This window comes from Scyliorhinus canicula, chromosome 9 (genome assembly GCF_902713615.1).
Source record: "Scyliorhinus canicula chromosome 9, sScyCan1.1, whole genome shotgun sequence".
NCBI classification, from domain to species: Eukaryota; Metazoa; Chordata; class Chondrichthyes; order Carcharhiniformes; family Scyliorhinidae; genus Scyliorhinus; species Scyliorhinus canicula.
The window spans coordinates 139,814,246-139,827,406 of NC_052154.1; the positions used below are offsets into that span (position 1 = coordinate 139,814,246).

General features: G+C 45.3%; 1 protein-coding gene across 3 annotated transcripts in view; it reads left to right on the forward strand.

Annotated features, from left to right (window-relative positions):
- prr33 (proline rich 33) overlaps positions 1-13,161 on the forward strand; it is a 56,852-nt gene that overhangs the window by 844 nt on the left and 42,847 nt on the right. The window contains exon 1 of one of the 3 annotated variants that reach the window (XM_038807713.1): positions 1,366-1,691. The exons of the other annotated variants lie outside the window; for them this stretch is intronic. The gene's annotated coding sequence lies outside the window, so the exon portion shown is untranslated. Of the gene's footprint in view, positions 1-1,365; positions 1,692-13,161 lie in introns of those variants that run through there. 3 annotated transcript variants of the gene reach the window in all.

Below are 13,161 nucleotides of genomic sequence, written 5' to 3' on the forward strand. Positions count from 1 at the left end.
ACCTCCTTCTGTACCGTAAATTCTATGATTCTATGAAACCAAAATGAAAAGTGCTGGAGAAACTCAGCAGGAGTTCTGGTGGAGGAGTTTTTATTGAATCCAAAAATGTGCAGGTTAGGTGGATTGGCCATGCTAAATTGCCCTTTAGTATCCAGGGATGTGCGGGACAGGTGGGGTTAGGGGTTGCAGAGATAGGACGGGAGCCTGGTTAGGGTGCTCTGGTCAGAGGTTCGGTGCAGATTCGATGGGGCGAATGGCCTCCTTCTGCACTGTAGTGGGCCTATCATTCTAAATGCATGTGCAATGTGTGTGAAGCAGCTAATAAACGGAGCCCCCTACAAAATGATCTACCCCAGAACTTGAAATTTGCGCTAATGGATGTTAGAACCCCCCTCACCCTATCCCCGTGGCAATTTTCCTTTTGAATTTCAAAAGTGTTTAATGATTATTGAAATAAAGGTTGAAGTAAGTTCGGGTGCGAGTGTAACGCCAACATTTCCGTGCTAAACCAGAGATAGTCAATCAACGAGTTTAGCAGGACACAGCTTGTGTGCAGGTCTATCTATATGTGTCCGCAATCCACCGAACACTCCCCATTTCCACAGAAAATGCTGGATAAACTCAGCTAGGTCGCTTTATCCAGCATTTTCTGTTTTTCTTTCACATTTCCAACATCCGCAGTATTTTGTTTTTATTTCCAATCCTCTATCCTGGATTCCCTTGCTCTGCATGGAGTTCACCAGTTCCGGTGAATGAGCCGACTGAGGGCGGAGGGGGTTTGGTGAGTATTACAAGAGGAAGGGGTGGGGTAGAAAGACATTGGACACCGAGATCAGCAGCAATGTAAGACGACTCGCATTTTCAATCCAAACATGTCTCTTGTGCAACAGGGCATGAGAACAGCGTCACTCACCCAGTTTGACACATCATTAGAATCTTTCAAAAAAAGTGGTTTTCAACAGCTGTCCTTCCATAGTAGCATTTATGTAATATCTGAGTCCAACGAAGTAAATACTTCACAATCTAACTTCAGTAAATTCACTCTTTGATGTTAACCTGAGTGTATCGCTTTGCGACAGTGTGAATCTAAGCAGGAACAAATAATAATCTGGGTCCCGAGTTAATGCCACAAGATCTGTTTCCCCCCTCCTCCCTCCTCCTCCTCCTCCAACACACAGGCACAACCTTCCTCCCCTCCACTATTGCCCCCACTGGCAGACATATACAACAGCCCCTCCTGCACATTAATACCAGCAACCCCCCCCGCCCCCCAACACTCTCTAACACACACGCACAGCGACACTTGAAGCGATGATGGTGTCATAGCAAGTCCCAAACCAATAGGAGTCAGTCTTCCCTGAGAAGAGTTAAAAGAAACTCGCTGTTTCTAGGCAATGTTACAAAACTAATGGGGAGAAAAAGAAGCGCGCCCTCAATGAGAGAGGCGGCATACCGACCCTGTATGGAGTAAGGGCACCAGCAAATGCCCACGTACTAAACGCCACAGACGATTTTTATTTTGGGCAGAGGTTAGCTTGTCCCTTCCAGCTGCACGAGGGTACAGGGCCAGTGCAGGCTGAACTCTCCAACCTGCAGTCCGAGGCTGTGAGCAGCAAATCTCACTGAGCGAACTAACAGGGATCCTCTCTGCAAGCTGCAGCAAGCATCTCAAACTCTCTGCAAAGCTGCAGGTAAACGGCGTTTACTTTAGCCTCGTTAGTTAAACAACAGAAAAAAAAAATCAAGAATAGAGTGGAAAAAGAGATACCCCAAGGGAACGTTGTACGGTGTTAATGTAATTTAATAAGAGGACCTAATTTGGTATGTGAAAGGCCATAAATAAGACAAAGCCAGTACAGTTAATACACTGTAATTGCAGATTAGAATCTAATTGAATTAAATTAAACTAATATAAAAGTGACTCACAAATGTACTGATGTTTAACATCTTTGAAAGTGCTCTGCACCAATATATTTTTAAATTTTAAGGCACTGTTTTTATTTAATGTCTTGGCTTAATAGTTGATTTAAGTTATAGTGTACGAAAGGGGAAAACAATCAAGTGTTGCAATCTTTTATCTGAGGTTTGAATATTAACCGTAAAATGGCAGCTGCACCATTTGGTATAATTTTTCATACATAATAGGACAGGTAACTGGGGCAGTATTCCACCATGAATCTAACATGTCTGCACTTACCATATGTAGTGCATTTTGCTAGTTGAATACCTCAGTTTTGCAAAGCAATTTTGAAGGCAGGGAAAATGCTGACCTGAGCAATAATTTACTTGCCTGAAATACATTACAGTTCCATATGCAAATTGGAGACCAGCCAGGGTTATCAATATATTCTCTCTTCGGTTATCTTCTTCTTTCAACTATCAAATACACGGGCAGTATTTCTGTTATCGGTTAGCAATGTAACAAAGAAACATGTTTTGTTAAGTAATAAATACATGATCCCAGTTGGGTCACAAAGTCAAAAGTATAGCTTTGGGGCAAATGATTGTAATTAATATCTGGAGAGGTGTGTCAAACAACCACATTCTGAATGAGTGACATGGGTCTCATTCTCCATAGTACAGAAGACATTTTGGATGGAAAATATGAGCTGCCTTATAATGCTGTAGATACTGCTATCCAGTAATAGTATGCTATTCAGCGTACCTGTTCGTAATCAGTCAGCTATCCACAGGAATTGATTAATTCAGAAGGAAGAAATCTAGGATAGGATTTGGAACTGTTCGGTGTATTGCTGGCACATATAGCAGTGGCATGACCTCCACTCAAGTCGTGTACTCTTCAATTCATTGGTTCCATTTTTTTTTAGCTGCTCTGGGTGAACATTCTAAATGGATACAGGCAGCTTACACACACACACACCCACATTCACACACACACACACACACACACACACAGATATATATATTATAGACATATCTATTATATTTATTTATGTATTCATTCCTGGGATGTGGGCATCTTTGATAAGGTCACTTTTGCTCTCCTTTCCAAATTGCTCTCGAGAAGGTGTTCCGCTTTCCTGAGCTATTGCAGTCTGTGTAGTGAAGGTGGTGGTGTTCTTGTGTACCTGTTATCCTTGTTCTAGTCGGTGGAGTTCACAGATTTCAAGGGACCTCTTACAGAAACTTTAGCGAGTTGCTGCAGCACAACTAGTATGATACAGACTATAGCTATGATACATCATGGAGTGTGTGAACATTTAGGATGCTGAATGAGATAGTCAATCTGCCTGCTTCTTGTGGTGTCAGGAAGTGAATTCCTTGCTGCAGAATTCCCAGCCCCTGACCTACTGGGCTGGTTTAGCTCACTGGGCTAAATCGCTGGCTTTTAAAGCAGACCAAGCAGGCCAGCAGCACGGTTCAATTCCCGTATCAGCCTCCCCGGACAGGCGCCGGAATGTGCCGACTAGGGGCTTTTCACAGTAACTTCATTGAAGCCTACTCGTGATAATAAGCGATTTTCTATTTCTATTTCTACTCCTGTAACCACAGTAATTACATGGCTGATCCAGTTATCTTTCTAGCCAGTGCTACCAAGGGCAGTCACTCATGTCTCTCCTTAGATTATGCTATCCATGCTAATTAGTTCTGGAGCTGAGTGATTTAGGCAAAACGCAACTGAGCAACAATGTGCATAAGTTATCTAGTAAACATTTTAAGGACTGTTCTAGGTAAGTCATTTACAATGAGAAGACAAGGCCTTGCCTTGCTTAGGATTCTTCAATGGCTGCTAAACCCACCAACAAAATGGATTTAAAAACCTTCCTGTGGAGCCAAACAGTCGTTGTCATCAGAGCCACCAACTAGCCTCATCACCTCACCCTTTTGCCTATCCAGCCATTCCACCCCCCCCCCCCCCCCCCCCCCCCGCCCCCCACCCCACTGCACCCACACTTCAGCTCAGCGAAGTTAGTGTCCTGCTGTTTGTCATCTTCAAAGTGCGGAGGTAGATCATGTATTTAGGGTTAATGAGGCCAAATGTTTGGCTGACCTAGGGCCTTCTAGTTGACATCTGGCCTGCCTGCACAGTATCAAATCTGGGCCTGGTAATAAACCCAGAAAAAAAATCCATCCTATCTAAATTTTAGTGAAAAATGAGGAAGTCCCACTTTTCCTGTATCAGTGACCTGACCATGTCACCTCTTGGCTCAGTGATAACACTTGTACCTCCTGACGCTTCACGATTGGCTCAATGGTGAGCCTCTTACCTCTTTTCTCACCAATTACAGTTACTCCTTGGACTCAACGGTAACCCCTTAACTCAGAGTTAATCTTCTTTTCATAGAATGTACAGTGCAGAAATAGCTCATTTCGCCCAACCAATCCATTCCAGCTTTATGCTCCAGTCGAACTCCCTCCCATTCTTCCCATCTAACCCTATCAGCCTAATTCTCTATTTCTTTCTTCCTCATTTGGTTATCTAGCTTCCCTTTAAATGCATCATGGCTCAGTAGCAGCCCTTTTGCTTCCGTGCTGAGTGGGAATGCTCACCTCTTGGATTAGTGGTAAAGAAAGGCAGGCTCCAATGTTAATAGTGCATAGGAAGCACATTATAACAGTCAAGTTGTCATGTCAGAAACAGGATGTTAATTGGCCTGAACACTGAGGAGACTATCACTGCTCTTCTTTGAATAGTGCTGTGGAATCTTCTACATCTGCATGAAAAGGCATGAGTTTTGCTACTTGAAAATTGACACTTCCAACAGGACTCCCTGCGTTTTGCACTGGATTATGTATAAGAACTAGGGTTTGAACCCACAAACTACTGACTGAAAGGCAAGAATGCTACCAGACAAGTTTCTTCAGGTGCTTCTTAATACTATTACTTGTGTGTAACCCTTAACAATGATATTTGGCACAACATTTAACCACAGAAAATTCAAAATTAGATTCCCAAGTTTCATTGAGCAGTGTTTGCTCAAAAGCAGTCGGAGTGGAGCCCCCTATAACTTTATTGTTCAGACTAGGACATCCTGCCATGTTGCTGACCCAAACCCCTGACTTTGGAGGCTCTGAGTCCCTCCATCCCAACAAAATCCGTCTCCGGGCCACCAGGGAGGCATAGGCCAAGACATCGGCCTCTCTCCCCCCGGGCTCCTGGGTCTTCCGACACTCCAAATATTGCCACCTCTGGATTCGGAGTCACCCTCCCTTCCAGGACCTCTGACATGACATCCGAAAATCCCTGCCAAAATCCCCAAAGCCTCGGACACGCCCAAATCATATGCACATGGTTCGCAGGACCACCCCCACAGCGCCTACACTTGTTCTCCACCGCCTCACAAAACCTGCTCATCCGGGCCACAGTCATATGAGCCCTGTGGACCACCTTGAACTGGATCAGGCTGAGCCTGGCACACAACGAGGATGCATTGATTCTCCTCACGGCCTCCTCCTATAACCCGACTTACAGCTCCGCTCCCAACTCTTCCTCCCACTTCCTCTTCACCTCTCCTATTGGAACCCCTTCCCACTCCATCAGTTCCTTATATATTTCCGAGACCCTCCCCTCCCCAACCCCTGTTTATGACATCACCTTATCCTGTTGCCCCCTTAGTGGGAGGCGAGCGAAGCCCAGGACCTGCTTCCGGACAAAATTCCGTACTTGTAAGGACCGGAACCCATTCCGCCTTGGCAACTCAAACTCCTCCTCTAGCTCCTCCAAACTCGGGAAACCCTCCTCAATGAAAAGATCTCAAAATCTCTCGATCCCTTCTCGCTGCCACCTCCTAAAGCCCCCGTCCAGCCCCCTCGGGGCAAACTGGTGGTTGTCACAGATCAGTGCCCACACTGATGCCCCCTCCAGTCCCATGTGCTGCCTCCATTGTCCCGACACCCTGAAGGCTGCCACTACCACTGGTCTTGTGGAGTACCGAGCTAGCGAGAACGGCTAGCGAGAATTTTGTCCGGAGGCAGGGCCAGGGCTTCCCTCGTCTCCCACTAAGGGCCTTCAGACACGTGACCTTACAAGATGCCACCTCTGCCCGCTCCCACACTGACCCCTCCCCCACTACCCACTTCCTAACCATCAAAGTATTAGCCACCCAGTAATAGTTGGGCTGGTTTAGCACAGTGGGCTGAGTAGCTGGCTTGTAAAGCAGACCAAGGCCAGCAGCAGGGGTTCAATTCCCGTACCAGCATCCCCAAACAGGCGCCGGAATATGGCGACTAGGGGCTTTTCACAGTAACTTCATTTGAAGCCTACTTGTGACAATAAGCAATTTTCATTTCATTTCGTAGTTGCTAATGTTAGGAAGGGCCAGCCCCTCCTCCCTGCTTCCCCGCTCAAGTAGGGCCTTCTTCACCAGCAGGACTTTGCCGGCCCATATAAACCCGAGCCAAAGTACAACTCCCGCCACCCCCCATAGGTCACTCATAGGCGAGCCGGGGACAGTAGTTCGAACTTTACTCCCTTGTTTACAGGGCCGACTTGACCCTGTTGAAGCTTGCCCTCCTCTTTGCCAGCTCTGCCCCTGGGTCCTGATACACAGGGATCTCGACACCTTCCAAGTTGCATCACCTCGTCTGCCTGGCCCACCTCATGGTACGTTACTTATCCAGGAACCGATGCAACCGGACCACAGACGCCCTCGTCGGCTTGCCCCCCTGGGGCATGCACATCAGCGCTTGTGGGCTCGATCCACCTCCAATGGCCGGTCAAACGCACATTCCACAAGCAGCTTCTCCAGCACCTTCCCGAAGTATGCATCAGCATCCGTTCCTCTCTCCCCTCCGGCAGGCCCACGATCTGTATGTTCTGCCTACTAGAACGGTTCTCCAGGTCCTCCACTTTCTCCAGCAGTCACTTCTGCTGGTCTCGCACCAGTCCCATCTGCACTGCCACCGAGGCAGACTGCTCCTCTTGCTCCCGCCAGCTCCTCCAACCTCTGGATCGCCTGTCCCTGGGCTGCCCGTCTCGTCTCAATGCGGTCAATCACCGCCTTGATCGAGTCCACCACCTGGGTCAGGTCCTCCAAACTTTCCTTTTGCTGCTGGGTGAACTTCTCGTTCAAGAAGCTCACCAACTGCTCCATCGAACATTGGGCCGGCAGGGCCGGACCGTGCCCCTGCTCATCTCCGCGTGCGCTGCCAGCTCCTCACCCACCTTGGCCAACTGGTTTTCTTTTTTCCCGGGCACTTCGGGTCCGTTGCTCCATAAACTAGGGGTTTATCCCTTCTACTCTTACTTCTACACCTTTTTCCTCCAAAATTCTTGCTACAAACTGGGGTAAAGGCCACAAAAAGACCACCATGAGCAGGAGCTACCAAATATGCGACCACTCACTCCATGGCCACCACCGGAAGTCCATTATCCAAGTCTCTTTTGATACCCATTGTCAAATCTACCTCAGTCTCAGGCAATGCATTCTAGAAACGAGCAATTTGTTGCGTAAAGAACTTTTCCTCATGTTGCCAATGCTTCTTTTGCCAATCACCTCAAGTTGGTGTCCTCTTGTTTTCACTCCTTCCAGCAAAGGGAACAGTATCTCCCTATCTACTCTGCCTAGATCTTTTCTAATTTTGAACACCTCGAACAAATCTCCTCACAAGTTTCTCCTCTCCAAGAAGAATAGCCCCCCCCCCCCCCCCCCCCCCCCCCCACTTCCCCAGACTATCTACACAATTATAGTTCCTCACCTCTGGAACCATTCTCATGGATATTTGGATGCTCTGAATATTTGGAAATAATTAACTCAGCACAAGTGCATGATTGAATGTGAGACTTTCCTGGCTTGCTTGGGTTGGCAATATACAAGGTAAATCTTTCTGGGGACCCTGCTTTTATTATTATGGAAACCCTTTCTGTTGCTAGGATAGAAGACTTTATTTTAACAACCATTATTATGTTTGAAGAGAACTTTGGGGTGAGGATGAAGTTCTGGAACAGTCTATCTTTTTACTTCCACCCTCTGTACTGACTTCTCGAAAACTAAGCTGCCCTACAAATTGTTACAGTGAGGTTTTCGCACACATCTTAGAACCTTTTCATTTCAAGGGACGTTTATGATGAAATAACGATTCAACAAAACGTAGATATGGCTCGCTAAGTTACAGCACCTCCCATGGTTCCATTGCTTTTTACAGATGCCGAGTCTCTTACTGCCATTTCCAGAATAATCTGATTCCAGTTTTGATATTTGTGTTTTTGTGGTGGAGAGAGAAACACGGCCTAATTCTGTTTCTCCCTCCTCAGATGCTGCCAGATCTACTGAGCATTTCCAACATTTTCTGTTTATTATTTTCTTTATTCTTTTCAAGGAATATATTTAATTGTCTCCTAAATTTATTCATACTGTCCAATTCAATGCCCTTTCCTGGTGACCTGTTGAGTAACATTATTTTATTTTGCGTGAAAAGTTTTTTTTTACCTATCTTCCTTCTTTATGACTTTCTTTCAGTGACCACATTTGAATCTTTACAAATGTTGCAACCAGTTCACATTCTGTATACTGCATGGAGTCAATAGCAGTAGGATTTGAGATACTGTCTCACACTCCCAGCTGCTAATCTGTGAATTCTTCTCCTAACCAGACTCATTTCACACCTGATTAAGTTTAAATAAAATAAAAATAAACCTCAAGATGATCTTTTTACCGATATAAAATTAAACCAATATGTTTGATGCTTGATTGTCACCATTTCACTCACGGAAAGGTAATGTGCAAAAGTCACAATACCCTCACCCTAAACCTGAGGCACCATAGAATTAAATGCAAAAGCTTAATAAAACACTGATGCCAACTATTAACATAAGGTCCCATGTGTAATGGACAGCACATGTTCCTTCTTCAAGGATATCTAGGCCAGCGTCGATTGAAATGGAGATATCGGCATCCAGAGCTAATACTAGACATGTGAATGACTGTCTTCACTATCGGCCCAGGGGAAGGTCCAGAAGAAGGTTTTCCGACTTACCCGTCCCCCCTTTGCGCTTGGTGGCCAAAGCTGGGAAGTGTCGAGCTGAAAAGTCCATTTGCATCAGATAAGAACGACTTGGGATTAAATATGGAACCTACCACGTTTGGAAATCTCAGCTACTCACTGGACAAACTTGCTGAGCCTCCGAGGTAGCCTTCACTGAGATTATGAAGCTGTGAATAAAATTGGCAACATTGAGATTTGTTTCTTCTTCTGGAATGTGATTGTCACTGGGCAGGTCAGCATTCCCTAATTGTCCTTGAGAAGGTTTTGCTGAGCTGCCTTCTTGAATCACTGCAGTCCATGTTGTGTAGGAAAACCCACAATGCTATTAGAGAGAGAATTCCAGGAGTTTAATCCAATGACAGTAAAGGAATGGCAATATAGTTTTCAGTCAGGACGGAGGTGAATTTTCAGATGGTGGTGATACAATGCATCTACTGTCCTTGCCCTTCAAGCTGGAAGAGGTAATAGGATTGGAAGTTGCTGTTGAAGGATCCTAGCTGATGCTTACCTCTTGTATGTGACAAATATAGCTGCTGGTGTGTGCCAGTGGTGGAGGGGAGTGAATATTTAAGGTGATGGATGGGATGCTGATCAAGTAGGCTACTTTGGCCAGGATAATGTTGAGCTTTTTTGAGTGTTGTTGGAACCACACCCATTGAGGTAATTGAAGGGCAGTCCATCACACACCTGACTTGTGCCTTCTAGATGGCACACAGGCTTTGGAAAGTCAGGAGGTGACGTATTCACTGCAGAATTTCAGCCTCTGACCTGTTCTTATAGTTGCAGTATTAAAATGGCTGGTCCAATCAGGTGTCTGGTCAATGGTAACTCCTAGGATGTTGATAGTGGCGGAATCAGTGATGGTGATGCCTGAAATGTCAAGGGACGATGGTTAGATTTTCTCTTGTGGCAGGTGGTCATTACCTGACACTTGTGAGCGCAAATGTTCTTGTGACATCATGTAGTCCAAAGTATCACTGCAAATGAACAGGTATCAGTATCTGAGGAGTCACGAATGGTACTGAGCATTGTGCAATCATTAGTGAGCATTCCCACTTTTGACCTTATGATGGTGGAAATGCCATTGATGAACAGCTGAAGATGGTTAGGTGTAGGACACTGTCCCGAGAAACGCCTGCAGCAATATGATCGACCTGCAACAACCAAAATTATCTTCCGTTGTGCTCGGTTTCACTCCAATCATTGGAAAGTTTTTACCCTGATTCCCATTGACTCCAGTTTTGCTAGGGTCGCTTGATGCCACACAGTCAAATGCTGCCTTGATGTCAAAGACGCTCACTCTCACCTCATCTCAGACAAATTCCTTATTAGAATTTCAGAGATAAGAAGGTACAGGTCAAAGTGAAAAAGAAATATAGGAGTAAGAAGATAATTCAAGATGTTTTTGTTTCACTCAACAAGAACCAGAATTGTACAGTTAGCCACAGTGGAAGGCAGCTGAGGTGGAGAACACAAATGTGTTCAGAAGATCAGCAGCACGGAGGCGCAGTGGTTATACTGCTGCCTCACAGTGCCGAGGTCCCAGGTTCGATCCCGGCTCTGGGTCACTGTCCGTGTGGAGTTTGCACATTCACCCCGTGTTTGCGTGGGTTTCACTCCCACAACTCAAAGATGAGCAGGGTAGGTGGATTGGCCATGCTAAATTGCCCCTTAATTGGACAAAATTAATTGGGTACTCTAAATTTTTTTAAAAATGTGTTCAGAAGATGATTAGATATATTTCTGAAAAGAAGGGACTGCGAAGATGGGTTGATGTGAATGGGAGTTAGGTGGCTGACCTCTGGGAAAGGATCTGGCCGGTTGGTCTTAATGGTCTTTTCCTAATCCAAAGAAAATATTCGGCAGAATTCTCCGTTCCTGAGACTAAATGTTGATGCCGGGGCAGGATTCGTGGATTTCCACGACAGCAAAACTGATGCCACACCGAGACCAATTCAGCGACCGTTGAGGGGCTAGCACCTGTGCCACGTGGAACGCAATCGATTCTGAGCTTTAATTCTGCAATGAAAACTAATTCCTACTTGTGGTAAGTAGATCTAAATGACAGGACGCTGAAATGTCTGCACTGAGATAGCTGGGCAGCACAAGGGATCTAGGCCATTTCTATTAGGTTCTCTGTCGAGTTTAGATGACTACCAGTTCATAGATAATAGAATTTACAGTGCAAAAGGAGGACATTCGTCCCATCGGGTCTGCACCGGCCCTTGGAAAGAGCATCTTACTCAAGCCCACACCTCCACCCTATCCCCGTACCCAGTAACCCCACTTAACCTTTTTTGGACACTTGAGGCCATTCGGCCCATCATGTCTGCACCGACCCACTTAAGCTATCACTTCCACCCTATCCCCGTAACCCAATAACCCCTCCTAACCTTTTTGGTCACTGAGGGCAATTTATCTTGGCCAGTCCACCTAACCTGCACGTCTTTGGACTGTGGGAGGAAACCAGAGCACCCAGGGGAAATCCACGAGACATGGGGAGAATGGGCAGACTCCGCACAGGCAGTGATCCAGCAGGGAATCGAACCTGGGACCCTGGCGCTGTGAAGCTACCGTGTGCTACCGTGCTGCCCACAAATAGAAGACTGGTGGAAACCATAAAAACATAAAAAGGTAGCAGGATTTTGGCAATGAATTGGGATTTGAAGGTATGATCATAAATGTATTTACAGACTAATGCTACAAGTCAGTGATGGCACCTTGTTGCAAATTCAAAATTCAGTGCTTTTCCCAGTACCCACTGCTGAGGACGGTCGAAGGGCCTGTTCCTGTGCTGTACTTTTCTTTGTTCTTTTGTTCTTTTTATTATTATAAGTGGCAGGCAGAATAGTTGAATACACCAAAATAGCTCAAAATGCAGCATTAACTACCTGTGTGCTGAAGTGTTTCATTTGAATCTATTTTAAATATATTGTTCAGAGTGAATCAGAATAAACACAAGTAAAGTTCTTAGGACAGAAATAGTTCTATATTCAGCCAGAAACATTTACAATTAATGAAATGAAATTGTCACAAGTAGGCTTCAAATGAAGTTACTGTGAAAAGCCCCTAGTCGCCACATTCCGGCGCCTGTCCAGGAAGGCTGTTACGGGAATTAGAATGATACAAGCTACTAAGCATGGATCCTTTATTATTATTATCGTTTTCCTTGCTGACTCCCTCTGCTGGTACATGTGTGTATGGTATTTTCAAATGGATAAAACGTAGAATACAATTTTCAATCCACTACCTCACAGAAAGTTGAAGAACTTTACCATTGGAATAAGATGGAAAACAATTTCAGTTTAATACAGATTGCTTAATTGGCTAACATGCCTATTTATTCAAAAGATTCTAGTCTCCTGACATTAAAATTACTGAACAGCACAAACATTGCATACTAATTAGAATAGTCATGATATTTATAAAATCATAGAATCTCTACAGTGACAAAGGAGGCCATTTGCCCCATTGAGTCTGCACCAGCCCTCTGAAAGAGCACCCTAACCTCAGCCTACCCGCAGTATCCCCGTAACCCCACCTAACCTACGGGTCAATTACATTTTTTTTTAGAGTGCCGAATTCTTTTTTTTCCAATTAAGAAGCAATTTAGAATGGCCAATCCACCTCCCTGCACAACGTTTTGTGTTGTGGGGGTGGGACACATGCAGACGTAGTGAGAATGTGAAAACTCCACACAGACAGTGACCTAGGGCTGGGATCGAACCCTTTCCTCGGCGCCATGAGGCAGCAGTGCTAACCACTGCACCACCGTGCTGCCCTACCTACAGGTCAATTTTAACATGGCCAATCCACCTAACCTGCACATCTTTGGACAGTGGGAGGAAAGCAGAGCACCTGGAGGATACTCACACTGAGATGGGGAGAATGTGCAAACTCCACACAGTTTGAGTATTTAAAATGGCTCCTGCTATTCCTATTTTAACGGAGTTATCTTGTAGAGCATCACGTTCCAGCTTTTTGCCTTCTTCATAAAAAATATGTTTAGTGCTGAATATTTAGATAAATGAGAGGCTTATTTCATTTCAACACCACGTTATACTTTTCTGGGAGATCAGGGAAGTCAGGAACAGCATAAAACCAAAAGAAAAAGCAGGTAATGTGGCAAGGATTCGTGAGAAGCCAGATGATTGGGAAGCCTTTAAAAGCGAGCAGAGGACAACTAAAAAAGCAATAAGGGGGGAGAAGGTGAAA